Source organism: Primulina huaijiensis, chromosome 17 (genome assembly GCF_012295235.1).
Source record: "Primulina huaijiensis isolate GDHJ02 chromosome 17, ASM1229523v2, whole genome shotgun sequence".
Classification (NCBI taxonomy): domain Eukaryota; kingdom Viridiplantae; phylum Streptophyta; class Magnoliopsida; order Lamiales; family Gesneriaceae; genus Primulina; species Primulina huaijiensis.
In genome coordinates, this window is record NC_133322.1 from 12200192 (window position 1) to 12210622 (window position 10431).

Sequence of the window (10431 nt, forward strand, 5' to 3'; positions counted from 1 at the left end):
AGCGATGAATGAACTGCAAAAGTTGCAAAAGTTTCAACTGAGTGAGATTGCCAGTGTCCACACGTTACCGCAATGGCACGTGAATCTCATGTGCCACCATGGTGCGGGGCTCTCGACAGCCGGACATGTTTGATCCTTTCCAAGGCCTATCTATAGAGTTTCATGTGTTTCAACTTACATATTAATTTTGGGAAAATTTTAATGATTTAATACAAATTATCTGACTACTGTTAGAGTAGATGCCCTGCAAGCCAACGGTTAGCTAGGGAATTTATTGACTCAAGTGAAATAAACAATCTTTATTTTAATATAATTTAACCTTTTATGGTCTTGTTATACTTTATCTGTATACCCATGCAAACAGCATAGATAAAGTCCTTGATTATGCTTTAATACAAATGAATCGTAATTCGATGTTGAAACTCATTTGTAAACACTGCATATTCTAAATTCGTTCCTAGTCGATTCAGCCGCCTAAAACAGGGATAAATGCCGCTTGAGCTCGAGACTAACATCTGTGATATTGTGTACTGCGTTTCTTGGTAAGGGCATAGAGATGTCCAAACATGCAGATGGGTAGTCATATGATGATTATACCGAACAACCCTCCCTCGAACTTTCCAAGTGGTTATCATTAATCGAGAGGATAAGTCCGTGGTTATGATTGTACACTATTAGTCCTTACGACCCGGGACAACACTGAGGCTCTATATGCTAGGGCTGTGCTTTGACTCGTTTACCGGCTTCAGGAGAGTCATCAGGTGGCGAGATTGGGTACAATTGCGACACATATAGGAGCTAGTGTATTGTAGTCGGTGATTCACCGCTCACCTACGGGTGTGGATATCCTATGTGATCTGATGAAATAATAGTGCGTGGAATTTCTGGCCAGAGTATGAAATGTACGTTGGAGAAGGAGTTCTCCAATAGTACATGCGATGCCACTATTATATGTGTCACATAGTTATCGAATTAATATGCAACCCTCGATGAACCAATGGTTGCAGATTCGATCGGGATATTTGAGATGAAGGGACCGTACTGTACGTTAATCATAATCGACTGGTTCTTGCAGGCACTATCAGTGATACCTAGGGGATCATGGGGCGATGCTACTAGACGCTCTTACCATGATCCGATGGGTGGAATCAGAAATGAGTTCTGACATTCTTGATCAAGATGTTGATGAAAAGAATGGGGCTAACTAGGGTAAGCCCGAATAAGAATAAATGTTATTCTGAATCACAAGGAGTTGTGAACCCATGACTAGATGTATCCCTGAACCATTGAGGGTCACACAAGGACTGGATCATTTGTTCCCGTTGAGAGAATAAATTCAAGAAGTTGAATTTATATTATATAGTAAATTCAAGGAGTTGAATTTATAAAATTTGAGAATTTAATTTATTAAACTCAAAAGTTGAGTTTATTAAATATTAAATTAAATATAGTGGAAAGTATGTTTGATGGGCTTGTAGGAGTACAAGTCCAACATACTAAATAATTAAAGTTCTTAATGTACTTTGATTAATTAATTAAACTAGTTGGACTAGCTCAATTAATTAATCAAGCCCATTAATGTTAATTATGTGTATTAGGTATTGGCTTCATTATAAATAGGAGTGATCAAGACAAAAATCCTAGCCTCCACAACACACTAATTTTTAATGTGTGTGATTCTCGAAAATCACAACTTTAAATCCTCCAAATATTTAGTTTACTTAATTAATGAGATTAATTAAGTAAATCATGATTAAAGAAATATTAAGATTTCTTTATTCCAATTTGCATAGATTCATTCGAGAGTTTCAAGGAATTGCTAGAATTATTTTTCGGCTCTTACAATATGCAAAAATAATTTTGTACTCTCAAAAGGATTTTAAACCAAATTGTGTTCTATCTCTACGGAAAATATCTTCTATTTTTCTAGTGCAATTTAGAAGAGGAATAAATATTGCAGTCGTGGACCTGATTCGGAGGTTGAAGAAAGTTCGTAAAGAATTACAACAAGAGCTATCTCCGCTAAATCCGGAATAGTTGGAGCCGTGTGATTAATTCACAAAAGGTATAATTCTAACACCCTATGAATGTTTATTTTAATTTAAACCATACGAGTGTCCAAAACAAATATTTTGATTGTCAAAATAAAATAAAAATTCTAAAACTTCCGATGCGTTTTGGGCACGAGAAAATCGAGATCCAACAACTACATCCCTAATCCGTGAAATGATCATTAAATTATATTTATATGAAATTATCTTGGATTGATATGAACCGAAATGAAACAGTATGTTATTGAGTTGAGGTTACTACAATTTCTTTCTATATAGCACATTTGACATTTGGCCTTGAATTTATAGTTAATTTTTATGAATTATTGTTTCATTTATATATTTTATTATATTGTGTATTTCTAATTTTATTGGTCACACTAGTAGAATTTCCTTGATTTACTTCGCATATTAAATGAAGTAATAGGTAGATAATTGCTTAAGTAGACGCACGTGAAGTAATAGGGTACCATTTTACTTCGTATTATCACCGAAGTCATATCCAAGAAATTAGCGAAGTCTTTGGCCGGTTCAATGAGGGAAAACCGGTCCGGAATTAGACCAATGCCGAAGTAAAACAACGTCTTTTACTTCATCGATTTCGTAAAGTGCAAAAGTAATAGCTTATATATAACTGCATAGTTTACATTGAATGACGAAGTAAATGTGTTGTTTAACTTCACAGGTTTTGTATTTTGGTGAAGTAATTGATGCGAACGACTTCGATGTTTTGGAACTATGATGCAGTAAATATATTCTATAACTTCACCATAATTTTTATTTGTTGAAGTATTTGATATTTTTTTACTTCACAATTTACATTTAATGCCGAAGTAGTAGATTTAAAAGACTTCATTTTTTGTATTGTAGTGAAGTAATTAATAGAGAACGGCTTCACAATTATTGAGTTGTGGTGAAGTAAAATCTTTCTTTAACTTCGGCACAATTTTAATATGACGAGTTATTTTGTATTTTATTACTTCATCATTTAATTTAGTGTTGAAGTAAATAATCATATTTTATTACAACACAATTTTAATTTAACGTAAGTAATTCTTTATCACTACCACACTAATTTAATAAAGTAGTGAAGTAAAAACACAATTTTTACTTTATCAAAATAATTTAATTAATATACAATAATACCACTATATACACACATACACACATATATAACTTAAAATATATTCATTTGATTATTAAATTATCCATCTAAAAATAATGAAAATCCACAAATCCACAAATATATAGATCAATCCACAAGTATATATCCACAAATCCACAAGTATAACCCAAAAATATATCAGCAAGTATATCCACAAAACAAAAAGTGTATATCCAAAATTATGTCCTAAAATGCACAATGATGCACATGATTCATTTAAGCACCTACATAAGAGTAGACAAATTCGCTCCATTCACTTCTGACTTCATCATATTGAGATTGATTGTAATATTGGTTCTTGATTGATCTTGAAAACTGAAAAGTAAAAAGTACAACATGCATTAGATTAATAAGAAACTGATATCAACAAAAATCAAGACACTGAAATCTATATATTAATTCTAGCTTCTAAAGGCAAATCTTTGTAAAGTTTATAATAAGAAACTGATATCAACAAAAAAACAATTGGGCATATATCATACACACCATTCTCAAAAATAAAGATCTAATCATATGCATATAAACAACAAAACTAAGCTTATCATAAACAACAAAATAAATGGCAAAACAATATATCAATTATCATAAAACACATATTACCATATGCATATATATCCCAACGGAAACAAATTATCTCAATCATTAATTCTAATAGCACAAATTCCAGAATTAATAATTATATATATTTTATGTGCACATATCCCAATGACAGCAGTTTATCTCGATAATAAATCATAGCATATCATAAAGAAGAAACTTACCATCTTCTCCGACTGTGGATTTTCAGATTCAACTATCTCTTTCATGTACCTCATCACACAATATCCGCATTCAACGGAACCACTTTGTTTTAAATTAGCCTATATATAATGAAATTGAAAAGTTAATGCAACAATCACAATCCAAATAATAAGAACTATCCATTCATCTTTTAATACATAGGCACAATTCATACCGTCAATTATTTAAAACACGGCCTTTGAGAAATACCCTTCGAGGCATTGTACATTTTGAATCCACTACATTTTAAAAAGTAAAAAATTATCTTCTTTTTTCCATATTTATAAGTGAATGCATTCAAAATAATATAATCTACTACTTACTTGATCACTATAGTTTTCAAACTTGGTTATTAAAAAACACCCTCATCGACAACAGTTTTTAAAACCGTTGTCGTTGACACCTAAAACATGAAAATTTTTGAAAAAAATGAGGATCACGATGGATTAAGAGATAATTTAAGGGAAATTAATTAAAATTATGGTTCATTTTTTTACTTCACTATATATAAATTTTAAATTTTTTTTAAACTTTTTACTTCATCAAAACTATTCCGTCGAAGTTAAATATTACAAAAATTAGAAGTGAAGCCCGCGTTTTTTAAATTGTAAAGTAAAAAATAATATTTTACTTCGCCGATGTTATTATCGAAGTTAATTGGTATATATTACTTTATAATTAATAATCGCCGAAGTAACTAATGGCGAAGTAAAAACCAAAAATTCTACTAGTGTCATATTGTATTACATTCAATTTTCTAGAATGTAAATGGTTTGTTGAAAACTTAATTTCGGGGTTTGACAAACTGAACGTGAAAAGATTGAACAACTGATCAAAAAAACTAAACAAAATTGAACTGAAGTTTCGTAACTGATAGTTTCCCGAACTATTAATGCGTATATAATCAAAGGCAACTGAACAAAGCTGAGCAAACTAAAATGAGTAGTCAACTAGACGATCAGTTGAGACTGATCAGTTACAAAACGATCGATTAAGACTGATCAGTTACACCCCAATCAGTTAATCCTATCGACTAAAGAAGTCAACTGATTTATCAGCTTTACATATCAGCAGTTAAAAGGACGTAGCCAACAACCGATAGTTTGTACAAGAGCAGCAGGAACGCCAAATTTAAGAAAAGCTACAGTATACGACTGCAAGAAGAATGTTAACGTGGCATACAACGGATATAAAGATTCAAAATGCATTCATTGTTACCGTTGGAAGCAAAACCTATAAATAGCCGAGAAGATCATATGAGGTGAGGTTACCAGATTTACGAAGATTACCAAGTTACTGAGTTATCTATTTTACAAAAGTTTAAAGTATTCTTTCAAAGCTCAGTCTTACAAAAGCTCACGCTTATTATACATATCAATAGCTTTCAGATTATATATTGAGCTCAAGCACAAACACTCACTGTAATTTTATTCGATCTTTTAGATATCAGTTGTGCTTTGAATTACGCATCAATTGAGTACTGATATATTGTTTCGATAACTAAGAGTTTCAGTCTTGGCAGTGTTAAGTCCAAACTGAAGTGGGTTTGTACAAATCATTGTATAGATCAAAGTCTTTTAGTGAATATCCTATCTTTGAGATAGAAGGGGTGACGTAGGAGTATTTGAAATCTCCGAACATCCACAAATAGTGTGTTCCTTCTTATAAGTTTTATTCTATCTGTCATTCAGTTTATTTCCGAACTTATATTAGTTAACTGACTGATATTGACAACAAGATTAGTAAATTCATTTTATCACTAAACTAATTCATTCTTTGAAGAAGTTGTTAAAATTGTCAGTGTTTATTCAACCTTCCTTCTAAACACTTTATGTAATGCCTGAGATTTTATCACTGTAATCTGAGATTGATTAATTTATAAATTGATCGGATGATAGACGGACCACTTCGAGGAATGAATTGGAATGACATAAGTGGAGTAGGGTGTGAGACCCGAAGGTCTCGCGCATATGCCCGACGAGGTAGCGCGCATATGCGCGAGCTGTGCGAGAAACTTCTTGCGCGGACAGAACTTTGCGCGCACATGCGCGATGTGAGGCGCGCACATGCGCGAGGTAGTAGAGTTCATATATGCTGGGACAGAGATCTGGGCGCACATGCGCGGGGGAAGTCGCGCATATGCGCGAGCAGTTGCTACAGCCTAGTACCGAGACAGAGTTTCTCGCGCACATGCGCGGAGTGATGGCGCGCATATGCGCGAGCTGCCGAGAAAGTTACATGTCGAGACAGTAGTGCTCGCGCATATGCGCGGGGCTAGGGCGCGCATATGCGCGAGTCATGCAGAAGGGAAAATCAACACTTGGTTCACCATGCAACTTGGTATAGTTGTATATATATATATATAATGTTTCATTTCCTCAGATTTCAAAGAAGGAAAACCGATAGTTTTGAAGAAAATCCTTACGCATTTTATTGTAGAAAATTGAAGTTTACAAAAGATCCGCCCGTTAGAATTTCAATCCGACTTCAGTATCGTGTTTCTATCGACGAGAGCTTCAACTAGACGTAAGTTTTATTGAATTTTGATATGGTTTGAAATTATGATATTGCCAGAATCGGATATGATTCATATATGATGTTCTTGACATATTAAACATCGTAACATCGAAGTCAGATTGAGAAACAGATTGATTATGGAATTGTTATAATTTTTCAGAGTATCTTGATTGATATTGGACAGATTTGGATTATTGATTGATTTCATATTGTATTGGATATGGGTTATGATTGGTAATTGATATCTGTTTATATTGTAGTGACGGGAATATTGGGATTGTGTCGTTATGCCGTTGATTTTGAATTATATTCATATTGATCAGATTTGGTATTGAATGGGGCATGGAATGTTGATATTATTATTCTCGATATGCCATTTCAGATTGACAGAGACAGTCTTGAATTCAGAACTTCCAATTTTTCAGACCGAGACTACGAAAGAAAGGTATAAGTCAATGTGGTACCGGGAGAACGACTCGAGTATGATATACTTGAGTTTCCCTAAATCACATACTTATTGTTATTGTGTGTATTGATTTGAATTGATATGCTTGTTCTCTTGATTTATAGACAGCATGTATTAGACGAGTATTAGACGAGTAATCTTGTGACAGTAGTGCCGAATAGTGATGGAATCGTCACTGGCATATTGCACATTGTCACAGGATAGTATATTGATGAAAATACCATAGTCTGTGACGGATAGGTCAAGACACCGGATGTTTGGTTATATCGAAGTGGATAGAATTGGAGTTTCTTCTATTACTGATATTCGATATGGAATGCCAATGTCTGAAAACCGGGATCCCTAGACTAGGAATGAGTCTAGTCTGAGACATGGAGTCATGAGTTGATTGACGATTTTATATTGGTTATGTTTCAGATTTTGATACATGTTACTAATATCTGTTACATGCTTTTACATTGTTTATATGATTGCATGTTTCGTTGATTTATACTGGGATATAATTCTCACCGGAGTTATCCTGCTGTTGTCGTGTTTGTATGTGTGCATGACAACAGGTGGGACAGGAACAGGGTCGAGGAGATGAAGAGAGATCGTGATTAGAGTGGAGACTACGGACTTTGATTAGAGATAGGGTTTGGACACTTGATATTTAGTTGTTAAACCTTATTTTGAATGATTGTATATAGTACAAGACTTGTACTTTAATACTGACATGTATATTAGATTGAATTCCATTACGTTCCGCAATTTAGACCCTGTTGATTATAATTGATTAAATTGTCCCAATGATGATTAAGAACATGATTAGCGTCCGGGTACCCACACTTTATCACACCCAACCAATCCTAACATGGTTACTTGTGGGTTACTTATTGAACATATTGCGAATGAATAATAATTGAATGATTGGAAAACCCTGATACGATTAGGGTTTCGGATTGCTAGTTCATTGGACAACACAATTTTAGCCGGGTTAATCCAATGAGCAATGTGTTTATCAACCCGGTATATGGATCATCTGAACAACGCGCACCAAATCTTTTTTGGAATATATGGGAAAAGTATTACACTTAATGTTGGTGAGAGTCACATCTTTATCCAACGATATTTACTTAGAATTTTGAATAGTCACTGCATTATGTTTGACATGATATTTCATGATGATGCGTTATCATTGTTGCATGTCATACCATATTAAATACAACATTGTAATGTTATCGTGCGACTTGTTATAAATACATTAACTTAATTATTCTCTCATTATGTCTTTAGAGACTCCACCTCTATTTTTTTTTCTATTTATTTTAAATTCCAGATAAATGATATGAGACTTCGAATAAGAAGGAAATTATGAAAATTGAAATGCTGGCCTATCAAGCCAGTGATATGACGAAATCGTATTGTTGTATTAGTATTTTGGTTACTTTTTTATAAAATTAAAGGATTGTACACCATTGTAAGATAAAGATCTTGATATGTTTATTCAAACAATAAAAGCAAATGTGATCGAAAATAAAAATCACGCCCTCGATTCAATGAATAAAGAACCATTGTGTTGTCCCGATCTTTTGAAACAAGTAACTAGTTGTAATATTCACCTCAAAACAATGAAAAATTTATTAACAAATAACACAATATAGAACAATTGAAGTTCAAACGAACATTCAAAAATTTCGTCTTTGACAGTCCGCGTGAAAACAAATGATAAACGCCACAAAGATTGAATATTTGATAGGTTTGATTTTTTAATGCAGAAAGTAAAAAGTTTTTGAATCTGAGAGAAAACTCACAAATTTTGATGAAATTCTTCAATATTCTGATAATCCAATATTACAAGATATATTTAATCAAAAACATGGTAAATATCTTTCAAAAACTAGAAAATATTGTTTCCATATTAATATGCACTAAAATCCCGAGTTTTTGAAGTTCTGTCCGATAGGAAGCGACTCATTTTTCCTGTTGGGGCACGTTTTGGCTGTCTTCTGGCTCATTTTGCACTCAAATGCTTTGTTGCTCGACAAGTTTTCATGAAATGTTTCATTCAACTCCTTCAATCACTTGAATACATTTGATTCATCTTTAATCATCATCAAGCTTGTATGATCGAAATAACAATGCATCTAGAAACTGCTCCCAAAAGTTAGCTCGTAATGCTCGGGTGATATCATATCATACTCCCCTTTTCTTAAAAAAGATTTGTCTTCAAATCTTCGCTACCTACACAAAAACAAAGAAAGTCAGTAATATAAAGAATTATATTATTAACATGCTTACCTTTAACTCTAGCTTGCAGGCGCTATTGTCCACTCGCTCCATCAGCCTTATAAATCCCAACTCCACGGTTGCCTTCGTCACGACTCCCTCAATTACACTATCTGATAAATAGCAAATGACACCAAACGATAATAATAATATATTATTATGAATCAAAAAAATTAGATTTCTCCCCTTCATAGATCTAGTTAACATCAAAATAAAATCCATACAAATGTACGACATTTTCTTATTAAGAGTAAGACGTAGTTCATGCACAATATAAGAATCTAGCCGAAATGCCAATCCCCAATTGCAACCTTCACTGTACTACTTAACATACATCTTCATATACAACCAACACATATATTCATGTAATACATCAAAGATCATATAACAACTATGTGTCTTACTATCACATAACTCATGTAATGAATATACAAGGAATTTATTCTCTTTAAATCAATATTCATCATTTACATAAAAATTCTCATATTCAACCATACATATTTCAAAACCATCATCCAAAAAACATAAATCATGTAAATAGGACATGCTATATGCATTATTCATGCATTCCCTTAACACATCACAGGACTTCAATTCTAATGAATGCAAATCATTGTAGCCATCATATCTCACCAATTTAGAAACTCGTAAAAAATAAAAAAACAACAACATTTAATGAAACGTCCTCTACTCGTTTTTCTTAAAAAGTACTAGAATTTTTTTATAAAAGGTTCGGCCGAATATATACATATATATAAATATATCTTTAAACTAACTTTACACCATTTTAAAATAAATCAACCAACTATTATTTGAAAATCCAAAGGAAAGTAATTCAAAACATAAAATCATCAGTTGTTTACCAAACCTAAACTTAACAATATTTCAAAATAAACCTAACTCTAACATCCTTTAAAAACCACTCAGAAACATCATAAAAGTCATAAAATCTTTAATGTAAACTTAAATCATAAACTTAATTTAAATGCGAAAAACTAGTACTGGTCTTCGGGTTGTGTGCACCTTCAGTCCTGCAAGATCAACCATCAAGTCCCTCATTAACGTCAACATCATGCTCACCTGGATCGATCACACCCAGTGAGTTTATTGACTCAGCAAACCTTAACCATAATAGCTAGTAATACATATACATTCACAAGCAACAGTAAATATACTTTTATTTA

General features: G+C 32.8%; 1 long non-coding RNA gene across 2 annotated transcripts; it reads right to left on the reverse strand.

Moving 5' to 3' along the window:
- Positions 1-3275: 3275 nt before the first annotated feature.
- LOC140962345 (uncharacterized) lies at positions 3276-4235 on the reverse strand. Of its 2 annotated transcripts, XR_012172526.1 has the most exons (3): positions 4172-4235; positions 3978-4076; positions 3276-3531 (listed from the first exon to the last, which is right to left on the reverse strand). It is a non-coding gene; the product is annotated as an uncharacterized lncRNA (long non-coding RNA). The 2 variants fall into 2 exon arrangements; XR_012172525.1 differs by having other exon boundaries at positions 3978-4224.
- Between the last annotated feature and the right edge of the window lie 6196 nt (positions 4236-10431).